Consider the following 27240-nt stretch of genomic DNA (forward strand, 5'->3'; position numbering starts at 1 on the left):
TTTCGCATGTCTGAGCACAGCACCCTAACAGCTTTCTACTATATAAATGATGGTTACCAGTACTGCCTACATTTGATGAATAGATACATTTAGTTCAGTGTCTACTGAAGGACTCTCATCATTGTTAAGCATTTCCTTTGGCTAGTGCTAGGCAGTGATTATTGAACACATCAACTTTTGTTTTTTTTTTTTTCTTTTTTTCCTATGCTTTGGATTAATCTAATGTAATAGATTATCAAAGGAACTCAGGTGCATTCAGCTCACAAGATGTCATGCATCTCACGTGACCAAATGTTAAATCTAGGCTAGTTATCCTTTTAAGGATGTTTCCAAATAAGTTTTTAGTGTTTCCTAAAATCAATATCCAAAATAGTTAAATAAACTAACTATTTATAATAACTGTTCCCCTTTTTAGCTACCTAAAATTAACAATCATGAATTGCACTTTTTCTTTCTTTTTTGGAATTACAGTGCCTAGCATATGATAGATTTTGATTCAAAGTGTAACCTTATAACCCTAACATATCTTGAAATTTAAACCATAAACAAAAAAAAAGGGCAGTAATGATAAGCTAGATCCAATATCATTTCAATCATGAAAGAGACACTGACTAATTTACAAAACAAAATACAAATACAGAGTAACGAAGCAATATAGGATAAATATAGTTTAATGTAGCTGATTGGTCATAACCTTGGGCAAATCTGGTGAGAGTCTTAAGACACAGACCTTAAGAGTTCCTACAATTTACAGAGTGTTCTGTACCTGTTTGTCTGTGCTCAAATTTTCTTGTTAGTTTTGTCTTCTGAATTGCAATATTAGTGTCCTATTGACTATTTAGATGTCTTTTTAATGAATGAATTTATTTTTATTTTTATTTTTATTTTTATTTTTATTTTTATTTTTATTTTTATTTTTATTTTTATTTTTATTTTTATTTTTATTTTTATTTTTATTTTTATTTATTTTTTTAAGTGTTTGCTTCATTGCTACTTTTCTGATTAAATTCCGAATCTGTGATGTGTTTTCTCTGTCTATAGTATCAGCCAGGTCCTCATTTTACATCATCCCACAACTGCTTAGAGTATCCATCAATAGTAATCAAAGGCCTGATAAAATTTGTGTCTCTTTGTTTGAAAATTATTGTGGTTGATGATTAAAAGAGGAGGTTAAGAAAGAGAAATAATCTGCTATGTGATTTTAGTACTTAAGAAAAATGGAGACTTAAGAGACAAAGTGGGTTTACTTTGTACACTGGAACATACATATATATGTGTGTGTGTATATGTGTGTATCTGTGTGCATAATTTTTTATTTTTTTTTCTGTATTGGGCTTACATGGCAAGGTGGGGAAGTCTGAATGGGTCTGATTTCATTTGTGTCTATCACAGTCTCTTTCCAAGCTGTTTGTGGATTTTTTTATTTCCTCATGTCCTACTGGAAGTAATTTATATAAAACAAATTCTTCTAAGTTTTCTGCAGCATTAACTTATTTTCTTTTCATGTGAGCAAACAGCTACCTGTTACTAAAGTTAATTTTGGTTCATATGATTTTCAGAGACATTTTCATCATTTTATAAATTTTATTTTGGATCTCTTACACCTTTGGATCTGACAGCTACTATTCACCAGTGAACAGAGCTTAAGCAGCCTTGGTGGTTCTGCAGCCATGCAGTTGTAACTTTTATATTAAAAAAAAAAAAAAAAAAATTATATTCAGATATCTAAGCTAATTGAATTCCTAGGTGTTTAATATGGTGAAATGAATCCAAGAAAATGAGTTTTCCCTTCCCTTCCCTTCCCTTCCCTTCCCTTCCCTTCCCTTCCCTTCCCTTCCCTTCCCTTCCCTTCCCTTCCCTTCCCTTCCCTTCCCTTCCCTTCCCTTCCCTTCCCTTCCCTTCCCTTCCCTTCCCTTCCCTTCCCTTCCCTTCCCTTCCCTTCCCTTCCCTTCCCTTCCCTTCCCTCCTTTTTTCCACACAGCTGTTCTGCTAACTGAAGGTGCAAGGAATTTGGAAAGTAGATGAGAAACAACCAAACTATAGAAAAAATTATGGTAACTATTTATCCCGTCCATTTTCTTTCTGAATAATTTTTTACCAATTGCTTTAAAAACAAACAGACAAACAAACAAACAAAAAACAAACAAACAAACAAAAAAAACACTTCAGGGATGGGATTCATTTTTAAAATTATCCATAGCCTATACTGATAACCATCCAGGATTTGTGGATATGACACAAGACCCAGAGGAGATCCATCCCTTTCTGAAATGACAATTGGCAAAGATGAAACAACTTTAATCGTGTAAAACAACATTGACTAGACATCTGGGTGAGATGCCTATGCATAATTCAGCTTGCCCTAATATTAGGTACCTACAATGGTCAGCGGAAGGCCATTTAAATTGGGTGTCGCCGCCATTTCGTAGCCACTTGCTGAGGCGATTGGCTCCAGGGCAGACGAGTTCTGCAGTCGAGCAGGGGATCAGGACAGGCAGGGCTTTTTTTCTGGCATTGAGGCCACTCGAACCATCCAAGGGAGACGCCAGGACCTGGCGGCCCTAATGAGGGAGGCTGACGAGGCGTAGGCGGAGCCAGCAGTGCCCCCTCTACCCTGATATTCAAAACCAGCCCCTAGGGAGCACAAGCGACAAGGACGAGTGTGTCAAAAGGGTGGGGCATGGCTGTTTGCGCAGGCAGGACGCACTCAGGTGGGGCAGAGCGTCCGTCCCTGCTCAGGAGAACAGCTCGTCTATCAGCGGTCTGACTAGCTAAACCACCATGGTCTGCACTAGGCAGAAAGCTCTTTCTAGAAAGTCTGTGATGACCCAGACTGACTGCCCACTCAAAAATGAGGGAGTTCAGGTCTCTGGATGCAGGGAGTGTCTGAGCCTGTTGCTGCCCTCAGAGGGTGGCAGAGACTCCATGTCTGTGAGGTGTGAGCAGGTGGATGGCCTAGTCAGCCTGGTGGCAGAGCTCAAGGAGGAGGTGGAGAGGTTAAGGGCCATCAGGGAGTGTGTGCGGGAGATAGACTGGTAGAGCAACTCCCTGTCAGGCCTGAAAGAGAGGTACCGGGGTGAGACACCCAAAATGGAGGTGGACCCCCTGCCCTGTTGCGGTCGGGCAGAGAGAGGGGACCTGGGAGTTGAGGAAGAATGGAGACAGGTCCCTGTTCAACCTCACAGGAAATGCCCCCCCTACCAGCCCTACCGGCCCAACCTTCCCTTGTGCCCTTACACAACAGGTTTGAGGCCCTGGAGCTTGAGAGACCAGTGGGTAAGGAGGAGGTAGTAGGTCTACCCAGGAGGATGCTTGGGGTGAGGAAGTCGACTCCACACCTCAAGACTGCCTCCACCAAGAAAGATAGAAGGGTAATCATTGTAGGCGACTCCCTGCTCAGGTGGGAAAAGGATGAGGTTGAGGGTCTGGACAATAGTCTGAACCTGGGAAGCAAACCTGCAAAGTGTGTCAAGATTGGAGGAAGTACTGAGCATAGGGATCGGGGCTGGGCGGAGCACTCTGTCACAACCAGTGCCACAGAAATAGAACTGAGAGTCTTAGTGATTGGAGATTCCTTGCTAGAGCACTGAGGCTCCTATTTGTCACCCAGATAACCTATCCAGAGAGGTGTGCTGTCTTCCTGGGGCATGTGTCAGAGATGTTAGGAACGCTCAGCCACAGCTCATTAAACTGGAGGATTACTATCCTCTTGTTGTCATTCAGATTGAATCCCAGGAAGCTAGAAAAATGAGGAATATTAAAAAGGACATTGCATCCCTGGGAAGGTCGTTGAAGGGATCAGGGGCGCAGGTAGTGTTCTCATCTGTCCTCCCTCTGGGTGACCGGGACACAGAAAGAAGAAGGAAAACGGTACAGGTGAAGGACTGGCTGAGGGGGTGGTGTCTGGACCAAGGATTTGGATATTTCGATCTTGGGCAGCCCTTTGAGAAGCTGGGTATGTGGACTGCTGACCAACTTCAACTCAATAAGTGGGGCACAAATGTGTTCATGAGTAAGCTGTCTGGGTTAATTATCAGGGCTTTAAACTAGGTTTGATGGGGGAAGGGAAGGGAGCTAAAAGTGACAGAGAAGGGCTGAGTGAAGTCATCTCTGCTGTCACTGTTGAAAATAATAGGGAAAAACCTCTGAGTTTTCCCATAGGATCATCCAAGGGCTCCTCAGAGAAGGTGATGATCCCGATACCCCATCTGGAATTTTCTTCTTCTTGCATCCCTCCAGGGGTAGCTGTGCCTGCTGCTTCCCTAATATGCCTGTATACCAATGCGCAGAACATGGGAAATAAACAGGATGAGCTTGAGATTTGTGTTTGGTCGCAGGGCCATGGTCTCGTTGCAATCATAGTGACATGGTGGGAGAGCTTGGACGACTGGAGCACTGTCATGGAGGACTATGTCCTTTCTAGGAAAGACAGGCTTGGGAAGTGAGGGGGTGGGGTTGCCCTTTATGTGAGGGAGCAATTAGAGTGTACCCAGCTCCACCTGGGGGAGGGTGATGGACAAGTGGAGAGCTTGTGGGTGAGAATTACGGGGTGGGCTGGTATGGGGGACATTGTTGTATGGGTACACTACAAGTCACCAGATCAGGAGGAGGAGGTTGACAAGGCCTTCTACAAGCAGCTGGTAGTAGCCTCGTGATTCCAGGCACTGATTCTCATGGGGGACTTCAGTTATCCAGACATCTGTTGGGTAAGCAACTCGGGCAGGCATGCACAGTCCAAAAGGTTCCTACAATGCATTGAAGATAATTTTCTGACGCAGGTGGTGGAGGAGCCAATGAGGAAGGGGGTGCTCCTGGACCTTGTTCTTACCAACGCAGATGAGATTGTTAGGAATGTGAAGGTCAGGGGCAGCTTGGGATGCAGCGACCATGAGATGGTGGAGTTCAAGATGCAACTTGGTGGAAGAAGTAAAGCTAAAAGCAGGGTTGCAACCCTGGACTTTCAAAGAGCCAACTTTGACCTCTTCTGGGACCTGCTTGGGAGTATCTCATGGGCTAGGTTGCTAGAAGGCAAGGGTGCATGTGAGAGCTGGGCTACATTTAAACAGCACTTCTTCCAAGCTCAGGATCGGTGCATCCCAAAGAGTAGGAAACTGGGGAAGGGGGGCAGGAAATCTGTGTGGATGGATGAGCAAGGAGCTCATTGATAAGATCAAAAGGAAGAGGAAGGCTTATGAATTGTGGAAAATGGGCCTGTCCTCTTGGGAGGAGTATAGAAGTGTTGTCAGGGCCTGCAGGGATGCAACAAGGAAGGCTAAAGCCCACCTAGAGATGAGGCTTGTAAAAGAGATAAAAGGTAGTAAGAAGGGTTCTCTTAAGTATATAAACAGTAAAAGGAAGACTAGGGATAATGTGGGTCCCTTGCTGAATGAGGGGTTTTTCCTGGTAATGGGAGATGCTGAGAAGGCGGAGACACGGAATGCTTTCTTTGCTTCAGTCTTTGCTTGAAGGACTCCCCCCCAGGACTCCTCGACCCCGGAGGGAGGAGAAAGTGAGTCTGGGAAGTGGAGATCTCCCCCCTTGTTGACAAGAGGGTTTGGGAGCATATGAATGGGCTCAATGCACGCAAATCCATGGATCCAAATTGGATGCATCCATGTGTGCTAAGGGAGTTGGCAGAGGTGATTGCCAAACCGCTCTCTATCATCTTTGAAAGGTCAGTCAGTCTCACCTTTGTCCCTGGAAAGGTGTTGGAACAGCTTGCTCTAGATGCCATCTCCAAGAAATTAGAAGAGAAGAAGGTTATGAGGAGTAGTCAGCATGGATTCACCAAGGGGAACTCATGCTCGACCAACCTCATTGCCTTCTATGATGGCATCACCAGCTGGGTAGATGAGGGGAGAGCAGTGGATGTCATCTACCTTGACTTTAGCAAGGCTTTTGATACTGTCTCCCATGACATCCTGCTGGGAAAGCTGAGAAAGTGTGGCATTAGAGGAGTGGACAGTAAGGTGGGTTTAGAACTGGCTGACTGGCTAAGCTCAGAGGGTGGTGATCGTTGGCACAAAGTCTGGCTGGAGACCTGTGAGTAGTGGTGTTGCCCAGGGGTCAGTGCTGGGTCCGGTCTTTTTCAACATCTTCATCGATGACCTTGATGAGGGAATAGTGTCTGCCCTTAGCAAGTACGCCAATGACACAAAGCTGGGAGGAGTGGCTGACACTCCAGAAGGCTGTGCTGTCATTCAGCAAGACCTGGACAGGCTAGAGAAATGGGTAGGAAGAAACCAAATGAAGTTTAACAAGAGCAAGCGTAGAGTCCTGCACCTGAGAAGGAACAACCACATGTATCAGTACATGCTGGGGGATGACCTGCTGGAGAGGAGCTCTGAGGAGAAGGACGTGGGTGTCCTCATGGACGACAGGTTGTGACCATGAGCCAGCAGTGTGTGCTAGTAGCCAAGAGGGCCAATGGGTTCCTGGAGTGCATTAAAAGGAGCGTGGCCAGCAGGTCAAGGGAGGTGGTCCTCCCCCTCTACTCTGCCCTGGTCAGGTGTCACCTGGTGGAGTACTGTGTCCAGTTCTGGGCTCCCCGGTACAAAAGAGACAGGGATCTCCTGGAAAGAGTGCAGCAGAGGGCCACAAAGATGATACAGGGCCTGGAGCATCTTCGTTATGAGGAAAGGCTGAGAGACTTGTGTCTGTTCAGCCTGGAGAAAAGAAGACTGAGTGGGGATCTCGTCAATGTGTACAAATATTTGATGTGTGGGAGATGGATTTGACCAACCTGTGAAAGAACTTCTTCATGGTGAGGGTGATGGAGCACTGGAACAGACTGCCCAGGGAGGCTGTGGAGTCTCCTCTGGAGATATTTAAGGCCCATCTGGATGCCTACCTGGGCAACCTGCTCTATGGAGCCTGCTTTGGTGGGGGGTTAGACCCAATGATCTTTCGAGGTTCCTTCTGACCCCTTCAGTTCTCTGATTCTGTGATATGTTGCTTGAGCTCCCATTCTTCATCTCCCAACAGATTAAGGGGAGAAATCATAAATAATTATTACAATTTTAGAGGTTCTAGCTTATGCTAGAATCATATAAGTTTATTTGTGTCACATTTTGTTGACACAGGCTTTAAAGGAAAGCCATACCTTCTGACGTGGAATAATATTCTAGTACAACTGCAATGGCAATTAGATTGCAGTCATTTGATTAAGTTATTAATGCATATGTACATGTATATGCATTTATCTGTGTATACACATGCACATATATGGAAAAACTCTCAGAATAACCTAATATTGTGTGGATCAGCAGGAACATTCGTATTTAAGTAAGACAGGAAAAATAGAATTTCAGACTGTGCTCATGTGAGTATATGTTCCTATATTTTTGCAGATATTTGAGTATTACTAAAAAAAAAAAAGTATGGGTGAAGGAAAAAAAAATAAAATGATAAATGATGTAACTCAAATTTATATGAAAGATTATTTTTACACTTCTCCCCACTCCCCCTTTTTATTGTTTCTTGCTACATTTTAATTCATTAAAAAAAAAATAAATTCTCTTTTATACTGTCTGTTTCTGCAAAGCAATAATTGTACCATGGATAATATAAAACTATTAAATGACAGCCCTCATGGACTTCAGTAGAAAACAGTCATACTGTTAACTATAAAGTATTCAGAGGAATATAATCACTATCATAATTTCTATCACTGTAGAAATACTGAAATCCTTTATCATATTCAGGAAGGACATAAGCTTATGTAAAAGAAAAGACCCAGAAACTCTTTAGGAGCCTTGTAGAATATTGATATGGTGTTTGAAAAGTTCAATGTGTCAAATGTGTTGATCAAAGAATTCTAAACAACTATTTCATCCATTCCATATAATACAAAGATATGGATAGAAAGTATTGACCGACATTTTTTACTTTGAAGTTACAGACTACTTCCTCATGCTTTGTGGGCTTGTTATTCATTTATTTTCTTATAAGTCATTTTGACAACAAATATTAACTCCTCAGGAATAGACCATTGATACTGAAGTAGGAATGGAACACAAATCTTTGATTTCTCCAGTCTGTGAAGTATGTGTGTGTGTTTATGTGTATTTATTTATCTATCTGTAGCCGTGTATTCTCACTTCTGAAATGTATTTTAGAATTTTAGAAAATGTATTATCAATGTCAGATTAAATTTACTTTTTCTTCTGTGCTGTGCATTCTACTCTCAGGTCTTGGCAAACACATCTGTCACAGCTGAGATACAGCACACCTCTCAACTTTACCCGTGACACTTGTGATGATAACAACTCTCTGTGGTTACTATAAACTGGTCTAACGAAGCTCTAAGAATGGTCCTCTATGTTCTTATAGTTGCTACAAACAGGTAAAGTACTCTAAGAGAACTGTTATCCCATCAGTTATACCCAAGTTTGATCTACATTCTGTCTCCTTTCCTTCCAGTGTGTTTATTAAAACTTCCCTCTGGCAATTTAACAGTAAGCATGACAGTATTATCTGTAACTTCTAACTACTGGGATGATATCACAAGGAGCACATTAGAGACATCAGGAAATAAAATGCAGAGCATGGTATCTGCTAAGCTTTTCATATGTGGAAATCTAGGCATAATGGAGTCTTTTTTTTTTTTTTTTTTTCCCTCAAAAATATTGTTTAATGTTGGTGGTATGTTTTTTACATTTCAACTTCATGGTGTTGGTAGCAACGTTGTATGCTCAGTTTAGACCTCTTCCTATGCCATAGATGCTTCCACAATTGCTGCTTAAATAATAATAATAATAATAATAATAATAATAATAATAATAATAATAATAATAATAATAATAATAATAATAATAATATATTTAATTAAAAATAAAGACATAAGTTCTACAAGATATTTAATTAAATGCTTTGCTACTTATCCACATTAAAAATTAAATATAAAAACTGAAATGTATTTCTGTACTGGCAAAATGATGAAGGTTATTTTGAAAAACACAGTACTGTGTTAACAGTACTATTAACAGTAAAGTACTATTAATAGTAATATATTTGCCCTGTGTTAACCTTCACTTTGTTTATGAAATTCTAAAATCCTCCTTCAAGATATTGTATCAATATTAACCACATAAGTTACAGATTTTTTTGTTTGTTTATTGTTTTTTCCTTTCTCCCTCAATCATTTCCTCCTTCCTGTGGCAGAAAATGTATTATAAGTAGGACTATTACAATTATTATTTTTTTAAATTTTAATAGCTAATCATATTATTTACTGTTACATTGAAAACAACAAGAGAACTACATATGTGTAGTGTACAGAACAAATGAGAAATGACCAGAATAACTGACATGTGCAGCACAACAGTTAATACTTTCTCCCTGTCCTCTCATGCTGTAAAAGGTGTTTCTGTATAAATAAATAAATAAATAAATAAATAAATAAATAAATAAATCTATACATCTTAAGGATAAAAAGATGTTCGTATGCTTTGTGACAGTGGAGTGCAGTTAAGATATTTCTGTTTACAATTCACGTCATATCAGTGTCTGACGATTCTGCTATCTTAGCAGATATATATTTGGAAAACTGACAAAGAGGTCTCCTTTAAGGGAAGTTATAGACATAATAACATGTAAGTTACATCTTTCTGAGAGGCTTGTGTTTTATTTTTTGTTATTAATAGTTGATCATGATGCTACATAAGCCATAAGAACAGGGAGGAGAATCAAGCCAAATGTCAGCAGTATGCAGGTCATACAGCAGTAGCCATAGACACTTAGGGGAATGTAAGAACAGAAAAAGCAGATTTGATATCTCCTCCTCTCTTCTAATATTATTCCATTTTCCCATCAGTTTCAGCTAAGAGGATTTCTTAGGCTGGACCTTGTTTTGCATATTTCATCCCCTTAGTATTTTCTTTAGTCCAGTCTGTAGTTTTTGAGACCACATGTTTTTTATATCCACAATACAAAGGAATTCACAGAATTACTGTCTACTGACTGAAGAATCTATTTAATATTATTACTACTAATAACAATAATTAATGTGCATTTAAAGGACACCATACCTTCCTAAAGATTGTAACTGTTTCTGTACTATATGTTTCTTTGCTACACCAGTATATGTCATTTCCTTTCTTGACATTGTGCAGCCATTTATGAGAAAAACTTTTGCAGCTCAGAATGTACAGTGTATTTATTATCTGGCATATCTCTGTTGTAGCCTTTTTCACTATGGCTCCAGGATCTGTTGGTTTCAGACTGTAGTTTAAAGGTGTAACTTGGATTTATTTATTTATTTTTTGTCCACTGTGTTGGGAATGTTTCTGATTTAGTTTCTATTTATTCATTGGCTGTACATTTTAGGTCACTTTTCCAGAGAATGTGTAAAATACTTTGTATTATCATGAACTGCTACTAGGGTGGTTGCTTTTTTCATTCTGGAATACTCTCAAAGCTTTGGCTGGCAGAGATACTCAGAATATATCCTCCTATGCATTCTGAGTCACAGCATGTTTTCTCACATGTGGCTCAGAAGAACCTTAATTTAAAAGGACATAAACTTCCAGTAGAGAGGACTCTGTGAGAAAACCTCAGTTCTGAAATAGATTAGAAAACATCCTTAGTAATCTTCAGAAAAAGTTGTTAGAAAATCTATTACTACAGGCTTCCATTAATGTTGAGTTTTGATAAGAATTGATCTTTGTAGCAAGAACTCAATATTCTAATGTTCTTTGTTAACTTAATATTCTGGTGTTCTAGGTTAACTTCCATTAAGTACTTTTTGTGTGGATTTTTTTAACCTCATTAAAATAATGCATTTCAGTGAAGCTTCAGGATTTATAGTCCAGATCCACATGAATTTTAGGAATCTTATTTCTCGTCACTTCTATTAGGATGAAGGTTTCTCAATCTTTGTCTCACTGTTTGTCTGTGTCTTACTAAAGCACTTTGTGAAAGTCACTGCTGATGCTTTGCTTTTGAAGGAATTAACTTTTATTTTGGTGGAAGAAATATGTACCAATAGTACTTATGATTTCAGTATTCGAAGTGCAAGCTGTTACAATTTCAACCCAGTGGACATCATTAGCTCTAGCAATAAAATTTTTAATGGTAGTCAATAAGATGCTTTAAGAAGTTCTGAAGGGGCAAATGAACTGTAAAATGCAAATATATGTTAGTATAGGTTACAGTTTGATTAGGCTGTTTGATTAAGCTATTAATAACTGCTAGTCATTTTGAAGCCAAAAAAGAGTATCAGTTTAGACGCATGAAAAGTCAAAATAAGGCACAGAATTGCTCCAATAAACAAAAGTTATAATAAAGGATCCTAGTTTACAGGAATTGTGTCTGACTAAAAAAAAAATAAAAATATGATTTCCATATTGATTAAAAATATTTCTCTTTCTTCTTTTTCTTTTGTGTCAGTTTCTCCTAATTAATGAGACCAATTTTAACATTTATGTTTCTCTGCAACAGAGGCTTTCAGCCTCCTTCAGTCTACAGAACTCTATAGAATTTTGACTAGACCTTTTATGAAAACATTAAACCTAACAACATTTAGATTATGAGATTATTTTTCTCTCTTGTCTTTCACAGGCCCATTTTATACATGTATACTCCATAAACCCTTACACATTAATGTGCCACTCTTTTAAAATGCACTGTCCATATTATTGGTAGTCAGCTGAACCAAATATCTCAATCCCATTCATTATTAAAATTCATGTCTAGGGACATAGAATGCACCCTGATCCCTTTTGTCTGAGTCACGGTTTAGGATATGGGCTGTTCACCATGTGTACCTCCTACCTATTAGCTATTTACTCTTCGTATCACCATCTAGGCTTTAATCATAACAACATTGTTGTTTATTTTCTTATAGGACAATCAAATATTAAAGAAAAAATAAATAAAGTATTGGTAGAAGGGTGCCTTAAGTAACTTGGCACAAAAATATCTCTATATTAAACAAGAGGTAAAGGTAGGTGAAAACAGCTAAAGATCCTGAGATAGCCTTTTCCTGTATGTGATATTTTTGATGATTTATGTTCTGTATGTGGGAGCCAGTGCCAAATGTGGCCCATACACAAATGACACAAGGTCTCGCAGGATTTCTTGCTTCCCATTTCCTGATGTTTTCAGGCCTCCATGGAGATTGTGCCATAGCTGTCACTCCAACTCAAACATTGAGTTGGACATTCAGTCACTGTGTCAAAGAAGCTTTCATGTTTTTAATCCCATCTCCATCTGAAATGGCACCTGATCAAGCAATTAAATCCTGACACTTGTTTATGAACAAACGGTTAAACACAAAAGATTAGTAGCAGGTAATAGGGAAACTAACTAATGAGCTTGAGTAAGAGAATCATAAACATGCTGGTGTCTAGGGGACTGGAAGAAGGCTGATGAGATGATGTGATGGTCTTTTGATCTTTTCTGCAGGCACCTACACAATGAAAAAAAGCTATTATTTAAATTTTATTGCACTGTACTACATTGCTTTCTGTTACATTTTCTATTTCATTTTATTTTTTTGCTTTTCTTTTTCCTCTCCTTCTTATATTCACTTCCAAATGGTAATTTACCTTCAGAGAAAATAGATAAAAACAGGTTACTATAAAAGTAATAATATGTTGAATTGTATGACAAGATTTTTTCTGGAGGCAGTTCTTCATTATTAGAAAGAAAGAAAAAAATAACTTTAAATAAATGCACAGAAGATATCTTAAACCAAAACATAAGTTTCAGAAACATTGGAATGATAAATTCAAAGCTGCTATGTGATTAACCCTTACTCATGTGCTACATAATTTTGTGTTTGCCTAACTTCTGTGTATTTTTTAGGATGAATAGAAATTAGATATTTCAGCATGTTTCAGTAGTCTGGAATTAGAAGACCTGACATTCAGTCACTGTGTCAAAAAAGCTTTCATGTTTTTAATCCATTATCTCCATTTCACACACACACACACAAACCTTTGTGGGAGCAGAGAAAAGAACTCAGATTTTATATTGTGCAGTATATAATATGTGCTAACTCAGTGTCAGTGAACTTTCCAAGGTGACAGATGCATGCTGGTTTACATTTATTTCTGTAGAGGGTGGAAAGGACCGCTGGGTCACCAACTGCCTGCATCAGTGTCCTAACAGCTATCTAAAAAGACCGAGCCGTCTTTTTCAACTCCCTATAAAAGATCTCATCCAATTAAATTAATTAATTAATTAATAAAAAAGGAATTGATCTAACTTAAAGAGACAAACTAATCTCTGAATTACAAAGACAATTACTAAAAAAAGAATTACTAACAACTTTTCCTAGTGAGTTCTGCTATCCACTGTTTCAACATCTATTTCAGGAATATTTGCATAGTATTTAATATATTTAAAACACCCACGATTTGACACCATCTGACACCATCCCATTCTGAAAAACACCACTGAGTAATTCTCTTTCTGTATCTTATAAATCAGTGTTACTCACGGTTCTGTCTTCAACTTTGTTAACCAGGTATCTAACCACGAGATGTTGTAGCAGCTCAGTTTTTACCTAAACCTTATTTGGTCTATGGCACTTTCTACCAAACAGAAAAAAAAATGGGCTCCATTAAGAAGCACATCTTGTCTTTGGAATGCTAGTAGAATTTCCAGACGTGTTCTCATATATCCAAGTGCAATACTAATACAGTAAAAATTGATATAGTATACAGTTGATGTAACATTAATAGGCAAGATGTGAGCTTTTTATTTTTTATTTAAAAAAAAAAAAAAACTTAGCTAATGAATTATGGTCAGATTTATGCCATTTAGTGGTGTTTTTTTTGTTTTTTTTTTTTGTTTTTTTTTTTTAAGGTAAGAAATAAATTAATTTAAAAAAATAAAAAATAAAAATAAAAGGAAAAAAAAAGGAAAATTGATAAGGCAAAGGGGAACACAGACATGTTGTTTTTAAAGTACCAAATTGTTACTCCTACATAATGTTATAATAATTATATGGGAGGAAATTGTCCTGGGATGTGTAATTTGTCTTTTAGATTCTTATAGTCAAATATGATTGTTATGCTATTATATACTCAGAAACTCCTTCATTATGTTGCATAATAGGATCAAGAGAGCTCAGTAGTTTAATTGTGACCCACATGGAGTAAAAGAAGCATTCTTCAGGTATGTTTATCAAAGGTAGCTAAGATTATTTTTTTTTTAATGTCTACATGGTCAATAAGAGATAAGTTAACGTCAGTGATAGTAACCATATTTTACCTGTAATGACTGTGAGATCACTTGATATCTTTCTACCTACAGGGAAATATCAGGTTTCAATTTTTCCTGTACAGTTTTCAAGTTTACTAGATATTAGAACCGTCTGTCACTCTTGTTTCACTGCCGCCATCATGTTCAGGGACAGTATGAATGAGTGCATTGTATGCCTAGTCACCTTTCCAAGTTGCTTATATGGTCTGAAGGAAAGACACAGTGGAAAGAAGTCCATGGTGTAAAATGTTGTGTTAATCCAAGTAGGCTGGTAGATTTCCATATACAGCAGTCTAGTATCTTTTGGAAATAATGTAATGATGTAATGTTGCAGATATTAAGGAATAGGAGAGAGGAAAACAAACAAACAAACAAAAACTATCAAACCAAAGAGGCAAAATACCAAAACCACAAAACAAAACAAAACAAACAAACAAAAAACACATTGTCAATACCATAAGTTATATGATGCATTTGGCTAGGAAGTAGACTTGTCTTTATTCAACTTAAAACCCGAAAGAAAAGAACTGAAGACAGGAAATAAAAAACAGCTTACACAATAGACAGCAGAGCCAGAGGCAGCTGACAAAAATCTGTAGAGCTCACCATGAGGACAGATGCTATTGCTAGAAGAATAAGCTCCAGAGGCGGAAATGCAAATCCTTTGGTGGCTTGGTGAAAAGAAATAGACAAGGTGAAAACAAACAAACAAAAACAAACACACACACACACAAAAAAAAACAACAACAACAAAAACAGGGAACGTGTTTGTGCTTATTTTTAAACATAGATGGTAATGAAGTTTTTAGCCTGTGTCCCAGCTTCCACTTGTGGCCCTTTAAGTCAATTCTGCTAAAACAACAACAACAAAATGTTTCTTCTTTGAATGCATTCCTTGAGAATAATGAAGATTTATTTATAATCATTCAGCAAAATTATATCTTGTTGTTTGGAAATGAGACAGGGAAGGATAAACATCTCCAAATGTCTTTCACCAACTCTGTAGGTTTTCCAGAAGCATCTATTCTGTTATTAAAATCCTGGCAAGCTACATGGGGGGGGGGGGGGGGGGAGGGCGGAGTAGGGGGGAAGGGGGAGGGGTGATAAATAAATAAATTGTTCTAGTTATTCTAGTATTTCTAGTATTTTTTACTCGTTAGACTGGAACCCACAGTTAATCCTGGTTTACTTTCCTTCCTCATAGAATCACTGAAGGCAAACTAAAAATAGCATCCTTTTTTATTTTTTTTTGGCAGTCCTAATGCAAAATAGAATGATGGTAGAAAAAGGAATGTTAACTTCACCTTTCAGGAATTAAGCATCATTCCTCATATATCACCTGTTCCTCTTTCTTGTAAATGCCCCTCTACACAAGGTTTAAAGATGAAAGTAAAGGAAATATTTATGCTGATTTAGAGCTCTTGTGTGATGACTTTTATTTTCCTTATGTTTTTCAGGAAGCATTCTCAAGGTTCCTGTATATAATGCTTGTGACTTTTTAAAAGTCAGAACTAGATCCACAGACTGACTCATCCTGGACCCCTCCATTCTGGAATGTCTTTGCAGTACTTTTGAAGCATAATGATTCTTTTTTTGTTCTGGATTGGAAACAAATTTCTCAGACTGTAAAAAGCTGGTGCAGAATGAAATCTGGAAATAGCCATACCAAAGGTAACATGTCAGCTATATAAGCTTCTTTGGGATAGATGTGGATGGATATGTTTTTCTACTGCAATTTCTAAACAACTAGCTGTTCAGAGATATCTCAGTATTTAATTCTCACTTTTGTTTTGCATTATAGGAAATTTTGTTTTGCAGTTATAGGAAAATCACAAAGTCTTTTATTTTTTCTTATTTTAATATAATACCATAGATACTAATAATGGTTATTTATTTATTTATTCATTATTTATTTATTTATGGGCGCTGATCCATGTTAGAACATTTCATTCAGGCTCTGTCTACTGTGGAGCAAATATGATCTCTGGTGTAACTTGAAAGCTCACTCCCAGTTTATCAGAGTGTGGAAGTTGTTGGATAATCTGTCAGTTTTCATGAAAGGGTTTTTTTTTTTTTTTCAAAGAACACAAAGTCAAGGAGATAGAATGCTTATTGTTCACTGCTGAACTTCATGTTACACATTAATGATCAATGATCTGCCTAAAGAAATGTGTTTTCTTGTTATTACTTAGGATTTCAAACAGACGCTTAAAAAATAAATGATTCCTAAAACCATCTTTTTAAGACTACTATGTCATAGCCAATAGCCATCACATGTAACAGACAAATTACTTGGGAAGATATTCTTTCACAATTTTTTATAGAGAGAATTTCAGTGTAGGTGTGGTTTTGATTGTTTTGTTGTTTTTGCTTTGTTGATATTTGTATGTTTATGTTTTAAATATAGAATAATTATTTCTGTTGGTCTTAATTATAAATTTTATTTTGTGTTAAATACAAGGTAATTCATACTGATCCATCATCTATATTAAATTATAAACAGTGGGTTTCCCAATTACAGAAGCTTGTAAAATATATAAAATTTTTAAAAAAAGTCCACAGGTAACGATCAACCACAGACAGTATTTTATGTGCCAATAGCTATATAATTCATTGCTACAGGGAAGTGTTGTAGTACAATAGTTATAAATTCTTTAAAATATTGTCTTAATGGCAATTAACTTTTTTCTCTGCTTTGATTAGAAATATGCTTCTGCTACCAACTGAACACTGTTTTGTTAACAAGCTGATGTTTGTTTTTTTTTTTTTTTCTTCTTTTTAGAGAATAATGAGAGATGTAAACGTTGGGGAAATGACTGAGCTTTGCATTACAGCTCTTCTGCAGAAAAGTACATACAAAAGAGAACCTCGCCAGTATATTTATTGTCTTAGTGAATGAATGATCACTTTTTCATATTCTGCATCAATAGATCTGCCTTAGACATTTTCAGGAAGTGTTTTTTATTTTTGTTTTGTTTTGTTTTTTAAACTGCCTTTTTATAGGTTTGTGATCATCTAGACCTATAGCTTTTACAAACATTTGATCTGATAGCAGTTGTACATATATCATGTGACATTCATCACTGAACTGTTCATTATAGTTGATTTATTGCAGGGAGTATTTCAAGCTATCTAACTAGGAGTTTGCCAACTAAAATGCAAAATTATATGGTGTCCTTGTGAGGGCAGCAAAACATTCAACATACATGTTTTTAATAATCCAGTTGCTGTTATGTGCAAACCAATGGATGAGAAAGTATGCTTTATTTGGTTCAGGAATACATGCTAAAGATTTTTTTTTTTTTTTTCCTTTTTATCAGTCACTGTCTGATAGAGTTTTCTAAGAATTGACAATTACCTATATGCTTAGAAATTATTCTTCAAGCTTACATCCCAGATTAGAATTGACCTGCAGATGAAAACAGAGATTTAAACTGAAAACCATTACTGTAATAAGGACAAAAGGACAGCAAAAAGCAACCTGGAATCTTGTTTTTCTTAATATGACTTGATATATACTACAAATATATACTACAAAAAATAATACTGGAGCTAGATTTGGCTCTATTTTGATGGTTTAAAACTTACTGCTAAAGTAATTCTTTGAAAGAACAAATCTAATTGTCCGAAATTCCTGGAAAATATAAAATGAGAAAGAATATAAAAAGTAATTTCAACAGCTAAGTAGCAGGGAAAAAACAAAAAACAAACACACACACACAAAAAAAAAAAAAAAAAAAAAAAAAAAAAAGATAAATTTACTTAACTTTCCTTCAGGATCAAAACTTCCCTTTTTAGTGATTATTTTGATAACCTCAACTCACAACTCCTTGTTTGTGTTAGAGACAACTATCCAAAATGGAAGACTAACACCAAATTGACAAATATTTAGTGTTCTGCAAGACTAAAATGTATGGTTGTTCTTTTTTTTTTTCTTTTTTCCTTGAAATTAAAAAGTATGTTTAAGAAATATATATATACACGTATATGTCCAGACTGTAAATATCGATTCATCTTGCCCATATGTGATTGACTTTGGCTTCTATTTTGCCTGATTGATATCAAAATCTGAAATACATGTGATGGGAAAATGGTTTGCTTGATATGTTTTTGTCAAATGGAAAAATAATGTTATGTTTCGTGCTGAGCAATAAGCAGAAAACATTTTTAGAGGAAACATGGACTGCAATTATTGTCAAGCATATTTGTTAGGTTTATGCTTGAAATTATTTCCAACATTCAGTTTCAAACTAACCTTGAATATGAATTGCACTTTATATTTCAAATCCATCTGTTGCTCTGTAGGATGTAAATATTTTCATTTTGTATCATGTGTGTTCTATTTAGAATGAAAGAAAAGTGGTTTGACTTTTAAAAGGGTTTATTTTAAAGACTATTGTGAAGCTCTGCTTTCACAAATTGCACAAACTAAGAAGTTATTTAAAATGATACATGTTTTTTCTTAAGATTTCACTGGGTAGGGGGGTTATTTATCTATTGCAAGTTTTATTTGGGGATTTGGTTTATCTAACACTAAAAATTAAGTGTTTTTACTTGACTCTGCTAAGGCTGTTTTATGAAGCTGTGGAGATGAATAAACAAAACATATTTTAACTGTGTACAGTCCTGAAGTAAATCCTGATACACCCTGGGTTCTTTCAAATTTACTTTTGCAGTGCTGCACTACATACTTCCTAAAGGAGGATATTTACATTATTTGGAGAATTTAATAGATTAACATTATACATATATAAATTAATAAGTAGCCTGATATATACAAGACTGAGTGCTGATTTTGTTATTTTTTATGCCAATATATATATATATATATACTGATAATTGTGAAGTAAACTGATGAATATTAAGTGTTCTTAAAATTAAAAAAAAAAATGCTATTTTTCTGTCTGCACTTCTGGCTGCTTTTCTAATCACTTAATAATGTATCTCAAATCTTAGGGTATTTTCTAGGAAAAAAAAAAACTTTGAAAATTTATCAAATTGTTAATTTTACCTAATTTTATATTTTATATATTTAATTTTTATTTGCAATTTTGCCATCTACTTTCAAAGTCTCATTCATCCTCCTGTGCAGACTATGATAATTGTTGGATGTCCCTTAATGCTGATAAAGTAAAGAGCAAATGAATAGATACAATAGAATAACTAGTGAATTTGAATCTCTCTGTGGAAAGAAAGATGAACACATGACAAAGGATTTTTCAAGGTGGTGTTGCCATGAGGTCTTAAGGCGAGTTTCAGGTGTGTTAAGAGGTGAAAGAGTCTTGTCTGATCTGCTCTATAATTTTTACAGTCATAGTTGCCAGGCCACAGAGAACAGTGTAAGGAAATAAGAAAAATAAATAAATAAATAAATAAATAAAAAAGAAATAGAAAGAATGGGGGATTCTCCTAACAAAAATAATGTTTCTAATAAAAGTAATAAAACACTTTTCACTTTCCAGTGTTTTTTTGTTTTTTTTTTTTTTTCCTCCCATTAAAATCATATTCAAGATAGCAAGCTAGTTTTCTGTATTTTTGAGGAGATTAAATAAAAGAGAGAAAAGTAAAAGAAAATCAGTCACTGTGAAACCTAAGAGAGAAAAGAAATTCATTATTCCTATACAGCCAAATGGAGAAAGTGAAAAATACAAATAGACACACACAAAAAAAGTCTCTAAAATCTTGAAAGGAAAATAAATTCCCTCCTTGGCTATATCATCTGTCTCTGATCAACAATTTCAGAGGGATTTTGGTCAGGCCAATCTGAGATTGTGTTGATACATATATCCTTTATTGATAAATATAAGAAATATATTTACTACTGTGAGAATTATATGTATTGCTATCTTATTTCTTCTTCCAAAATGCAAACACTTTTTTTTTTTTTTTTTTTTTTTTTTTTTTTCTCCCCAGAATTCTGAAACTGCCTCAGGCTAGGATTTGTGGATGATACGTAAAATGTTGGTAGTATTCAGAAGCCCTAACCCTGTCATTTGTGTTGAGATTTTACTTTTTCTCTATTTCTTTCTTGCCAAGTTTAAGCTGACTATGCTCAACTAGACAGACTAGGAGATAAAGGCTAGAACATAGCAATTACTGTTCTGTGAACAGTATTACAGTAACTAAGCTGGCTAACCACAATGGCACATGCTTTTCTTAAAATGTGCCAGACAGTGAAGCTGTCACCACAGGAAAACGAAAACTGCACTGTATAGATAAATCCTTTCATTAAAGTAATCTCTACATTCCTTTACTTCAGCTTCACCAAGTAGTATGATATCTATATTTAGGTTTTCATTAGCACCCTTGGGGAAGTAAATATTCCTCCAACTCATTTGATTAATCTCTGCTTGTTTTCTACCTATCTTCTCACTCTATTTTCTAATAAAAATCCCCATCTTAATTTTGATAAGATTGCATACTTTACACTTCAGTAACTGGCTAATAAGAAGGAATGACTTTCTCTCCCCTAACCCTCTTATGCTTGAGTTGATGAATTAGTGTTTTATAAGTCTTCTTGCACAGAAAGATAAGAAATTTTTAACTTTAAATATAAATTTGTGAATAATAATTTCTTTGTATTTTCTTTCTTTTTTTTTTTTTTTTTGGATACATAAGTATGTGTCGCTATGTATATGAGAATCACAGAATCATGTGAAAGAAAATGCAATGCATCTAAATCCTAATATGTAAGAGTATAAAGAAAGGGTAAATAAACCCTTAAATTTGAGTACTATAGAGAATGTGTTTAGATTTAGCAATATAAATATTCCATCTTTAAATCACCTGCAAATAATCCAAATTGTGTAGGATGAACATTTTTACAAAATCAGTTCATAATCCTACAGGAAACACATAGATGCAATGCACTAATCCTACAGGAAAAACATAGATGCTATGTTTCCTAGCAACATGGGGCCCTATCTTTTATTTACTCTATTTCTTCAATCTTGTTATAGTAGGTGGGGAAAAAAAATGGCACACATGAATTGTACTGAATTCTTAATCTCAAGTTCAGCAGGTCCAGAAAAAAAAATAAAATGTGTATTTGTATATGTAATTCTGGATAAATATTATAAAAGGCTTATTCCTCTGCACATGCAAATCTCTAGTCCTTATTATTAACTAGGATATCACAGGAGACATAAATGTGTTGAGTGCTTTACAGATTACAAGAAGAAGAAAATAAAAGCAAAAACTAAACTCATTTTACAGTTTACAACCCCAAATGTAAGCAAGAAAGTTACTTCAGTTTTTACTGATGTAACACCATGAGACAATGCCATTTATTGTCTTATATACACTGAATGTTCATAGGGAATACATTTCTAAGAGCTATTCATGTGCCTAAACATTTAGCAGTCAAAGCTTTTTACAGAGAAAGGTTAGGAAACATGCAGTAGAGTCATCAGAGTTACAAATAGGCTAAGATGGCAACTGTGCCTACATTTTTGCATATAAAGATATCTATTTTGTAACTGTACTTACACTGTACACTTTTATTCTTAGCTGAAGATCAGTCATTAACCAGTAAGAAAGAGTGTACAAAATGGTTATGATCCAAAACTTTTTCAAATTATGTATTTTCTGTTAGTTCATTAGGGTAGGCTTGGAGTGCAGTTGCAATAAATTATTGATTTATACATGTGCCTGTGCCTGTTCCTATGGGAAATTTCTATATATCATATAATCCCAATGACTTTGTGTGCTTATCAGTGAGTATGTGTACTTCGGACATGATCCACGTGAATCTTCTGCTTACCACTTTTGGTCTTATATCTATGATTGAACAGAATAGTCCAAAGAGCTACCTACCTGTCCTTCAGATATCATGTAGCATAACATGCAGATTTATGTCTCTCTTTTGGGCCCTGATTCAGCCAAGTTTAATCAGTACAAGAGTTAAAAGCTAATGACTGTACTGGACTACTAGAACGTCTTTTAATCCTCTGAAAACAAGTACAGTAATCAGCAGTGTATTGTGTGGCCTTGTATATAAGAAGAGCGGCAAAACTAATTTGAAGCTCAAGATATATGATTAGATCCACATGGTCCAGAAAACACTGGGCTCACTGAATATGAGGACTTGAGAAATAATTCACTGCTGAAATCTGAGAAAGGACAACAAAACTCTATGTCAAAGTTTACAGAAAATTAAATAGGAAATCAGAACAGCTCTGAGACATTGGTAGATGATGCTAAACATGAAGACAAAAGGGGATATGCTTGGAACCAGCAAAAACATTGAACCAACCCAACAAATACCCCAAACTGGCTACCTTGCTCATGAAAACAAAGTACATATTCCTGTAAATAAACCCAGTTCCAGTTAAAAAGCTAAATTTTAAAATACTTAATTTTTAAAACAAATCCTTCTTCATTTGTAATCTGTTGTATTCCTTTAATTCTTTTGGGTGTTTCTATCTGTAATTCAAGCAAAAATGTTTTAGAATGAAAATTTAATCTTTTCCTTGGGAAATGTCAAACTACCATTTTAAGGTTCAGAGGTCTCCTCACACGTTATTTTATTTCCTCTAAATTAAATGTTGCCTAAATCAAAATTTTAGTTGATTAATCTTGTTGTTAAGTTGGTATTTTCTCATGGAAGCCTCTTAGACTTTTTTATTTCCCAACTGGATCATGAGACACTGAGCATCTGGTTTCAGCATAATATTTCCAGGGGACTTCTGGAAGCAATGTTATTTAACATCTACCACTACTGCTGTCTTGTGAGTGCAAATGCTAACCACTCAACAGTAAGTAAAAATAAACGAAACTACTAAAAATATCTATTACATTCAACGAAGACCTTCATTGACTTACCCTTTAACAATAATGCCTTCCCTACTCCCTTTCTTTCTTCTTTGTTATAATATCTTACTTCCCTCATCAGTGTGGAAAACAAGGGAGCTAATCCTGCCAGATACTGAATGACTTTCATTCACATCAAATTGAGGAGAATGAGATCACACAGCAAATCTCATGAACAGCTGTGCAGTGACATGAAAGTCCTGTGTATTTTTGAAAACCAGGCATTGAAGAAGCTGGCTTGCATAGCTCACCTTCTAACCTACGCACACGAGTTCATTTCAGGAAGAATTCACAAAATCACAGAATATTAGGGACTGGAAGGAACCTTGAACCATCTAGACCATCTAGACCAATCCTCCTGACGGAGCAGGAACACCTAGATCATGTCATACAGGAAATATCCAGGCAGGTTTTGAATGTCTCCAGAGAAGGAGACTCCACAACCCCCCTGAGCAGCTGGTTCCAGTGCTCTGTCACCCTCACTGTGAAAAAGTTTCTTCTCATATTTAAGCAGAACCTTCTAACTTGCATCCATTTCCCCTTGTCCTATCATTAGATGTCATCAAGGAGAAACTGGGTCCATCCTCCTGATACTCACCCTTTATATGTTCATAAACATTTATAAGGTCACCCCTCAGTCTCCTCTTCTCCAGTCTAAAGAGACCCGGCTCCCTCAGCCTTTCCTCGTAAGAGAGATGCTCCACTCCCTTAATCATCCTCGTGGCTCTGCGCTGGACTCTTTCAAGCAGTTCCCTGTCCTTCTTGAACTGAGGGACCAGATGTGGTCTCACCAGGGAAGAGTAGAGGGGAGGAAGAACCTCTCTTGACCTACTAACCACACCCTTTCTGATACACCCCAGGATGTCATTGGCCTTCTTGGCCACAAGGGCACAGTGCTGGCTCACAGTCATCCTGCTGTCTGACAGGACTCCCAGCTCCCTTTCACCTTCACTACTCTCCAGCAGGGCAATCTGCAGTTTATACTGGTGTCTGGGTTTTTTCTTGCCCAGATGCAGGACTCTATATTTGCCCTCATTATATTTCATTAAATTTCTCCACACCCAATTCTCCAACCTGTCTAGGTCAAAGACTTGAGAGACAGTGTTAACAAGCTCTTGCTTTGCTACGTCTCTGTAGCTCCACCAATGCCTGCAGTCAGGGTCATTTATCAGTGAAAAAATAAAGCTAAACCCAATGCTTTGGTTCTTTCCTTTAGTGGAGTTTAGCAGCCCAGAGGACCAAACCCTGCTGTTTCCCTGTATTAATTTCAAAAAAAAAAATAGCTATATGGTATGTAAAATATGACACATAATTTTATAGTATTACAATGTTTTTCTTTGGTACATTTGAAGCAATAGTAATCTTTCATTTATTATTATTATTAACGTATTAATATCAGTATTTTATTAATTCTCTTTCCTTTTTCTTAAGCATTCCAGATTACAGCTGCAAAAATGCCTTCTGTAGAATATCAGCAGCCCATGGAAACTATAAGAAGCAATCAAAATTCCTGTAATCCAGGAAGTAGAAGAGAAAAGAAAAATAAAAGTAAAACACCTAAACAAATACATTTAGCATATCCATAGAGGCTATTAGAGAACATAGTAATAAAAGACAACAACAATGTATGTCTGTATCACTGTAAGAGGCCTAAATTTTCATCAGCTGTTCTCATATATTTTCAAATTTTCAGCTAACCACTTTTGTAATTGTTAATGCATTAAAAGGATAGGCTCCTTTGGAAGGTCCATTTCTCCTGCAATTGCTTTACAAAGAGACTGTCATGTAGAAAACTTAATTAAATATTTTGTTGGAAAATGTATTTAATTCTCAGGAATCATGAAATTAAGAGACAAAATAGGCTCTGGTTATTTTAGAGAAATTGAGACAAATGCTACTACCCTCAGTTAAAATAACACAGTTCTTCTAATTTATAGATGAATTGTCATTTATAAGTTTCAGATAAGATCAAACTTTATTTATTTATTTTAACTGAAAGTACAAATTAACTGAGCAACATTTTACATAGTCCTTGGGGGAAAACAAAACAAAACAAACAAAAACCAGTATTTTTTTCTACAGATCACTGGGAGACGTTGAGAGGTGAGCCTGTATTCACCCCTGGCCAGTGAAGAAAATATTTTGTGGATATTGCCTTCTTACAACTTCTGTTACCAATATTGATCCCAGCTAACCACTGAAGTACACTGAAATCAATCCAGCTACATTATTTTGAAACACCTAAAACTAGAGCACTCCATTGTTGAATCATGCCCATTGACTTGAAATAGCTTTATTTGCACTGGAATGTTAACAAAACACAAAGATAAATGGAAGCATTCTTCCCTCTCTAGTGATTCAGAAGCCTGCACAAAGTAATCTGGTAGGGGTTGTGCTGAAAATAATAGGATCTGTAAAGATTTATAGATATATGTATATATTTATTTATGTTTTTTGTTGTTGTTGTTGTTTGTTTGTTTGTTTGTTTTCCTACAGGTAGTTTACTTTTTACACTGGAAAGCACACAGCATGTTGGAATGTATAATACACATAATACCAAATAATACCAAAACTGGGTCCAGTCCTGTTTAACATCTTCATTGATGATGAAGGATGAAGTTTGATGGGGCAGAATGTACCCTTAGCAAGTTTGCAGACAACACAAAACTGAGGGAGGGGAGTGGCTGATTCACCAGAGGGTTGTACTGCTATCCAGAGAGACCTGAACAGGCTGGAGGTTGACAGGAATCTCTTGAAATTTAGAAAGAAGTGCAAAGTTCTGCACCTGGGGATGAACATGGTCCTGGGCCAGCAGCTCTAATTGTCCCTAGTTGAGGACTGGGTTGGGCCAGATGACCTCCAGGGATTCTTTTCAATCTAAATAATTATGTGATCATTAACCTTAACTAAACTTGACAGTTTTGTTTTTGTTCTTTCTTTGGTTGTTTTGGATGTTTTGTTTTGTTTTGTTTTGTTTTGTTTTGTTTTGTTTTTCAGTGCAACTTGCTTGTCAGAGATGTGATATTTTAGTTAAGATGGCTTGTAAGCAAACAGAGAGTATTATGTAGATGAAGACCTAAAGTCACCCTTTGCATGAGCTTCCAGGAATTATGTATTGCCGTGAAGACAGAACACCAGTCTTGACTGCTGTATGTCCTATCTGTCCATTAGTACATTTTAAATATTTCTGGTGATCTGGGGGCTTACCAGTAGTGAGGGTGGTGACCATTAATAAATCCTTGAAAAATAAGTTTAGCTGTTAGATAATGGTACATATGATTCTGTATACTGTCTTTTATATTTCTGTAGCTGAATCAAACTGCTAAATAAAAAGGTGGGAGAGCCCTAAAATCATCCAGATAGGTCAGAAATTAACCTCATATATATAATCCAAGTAAAGCAACAGAGAACTCTCTCCAGTAAATTGTTATCATTATGTGGTTGATTTTCATTAATACCTCCCTAAAGAAAATATACTATTTTGGCAGCTAGGATTTAGTTTAAGGTAAAATTCAGTGACTATTGTTTATGTTATTTTATTTTATTGACTTACACATTTGTTTCACATTTTTCATTCTTATGAATTTGCATGTAGAAGCTGTTTGAATATATGTCCATATACATATGCACATATAAATAAGTACAGATGTATATGTCTATATTTATGCATTTATGCAAAAGATAATCTGATGAGCTGCTGTCTGGCCTGCTAACAAATATCCTGTGTTTGCCTTCTTCCCCTAATAGTAGAATTTCATTTGTTCTGCTATACCAAGATCCTACTCCTTTCCTTGTTGACTAATGAATCTTTATTTTATAGGTAGAATCCAACAAGATGCACAGAATAATGTACCAGAAATCATGCAGATTAGAGGTTTAGACTAATAAAAAAAAAAAAAAAAAGGTAAATTCTGCCTTCATGGATGCATGTAATTATTTTGATTTATCTTATTTTGAGTGGCTCCTAAATATCTTCAATACAGATCCTGTATTTAATGTATTAAACTAGGGAATACTTTGTAATGGGATCTCTAATCTTTCAAAGACTGAAAACACATCAAACTCACATTTTTCTTGGACAATATACATAAAAGATGGCAAAGCATCTTCCATTCTTAGGGTGGGTTTAATTACAATTTAAAGCAAAGAGGGTCCCTTTCTATTTATGCCCCTAATCTGCATAAGGGAACCCACTGCCACTAAATGGATGGAATACTC

General features: G+C 36.1%; 1 long non-coding RNA gene across 1 annotated transcript in view; it reads right to left on the reverse strand.

Moving 5' to 3' along the window:
- LOC140001481 (uncharacterized) overlaps positions 1-27240 on the reverse strand; it is a 162264-nt gene that overhangs the window by 121519 nt on the left and 13505 nt on the right. The gene's annotated exons all lie outside the window — the stretch shown is intronic.

Source organism: Anas platyrhynchos, chromosome 1 (genome assembly GCF_047663525.1).
Source record: "Anas platyrhynchos isolate ZD024472 breed Pekin duck chromosome 1, IASCAAS_PekinDuck_T2T, whole genome shotgun sequence".
Taxonomy (NCBI): domain Eukaryota; kingdom Metazoa; phylum Chordata; class Aves; order Anseriformes; family Anatidae; genus Anas; species Anas platyrhynchos.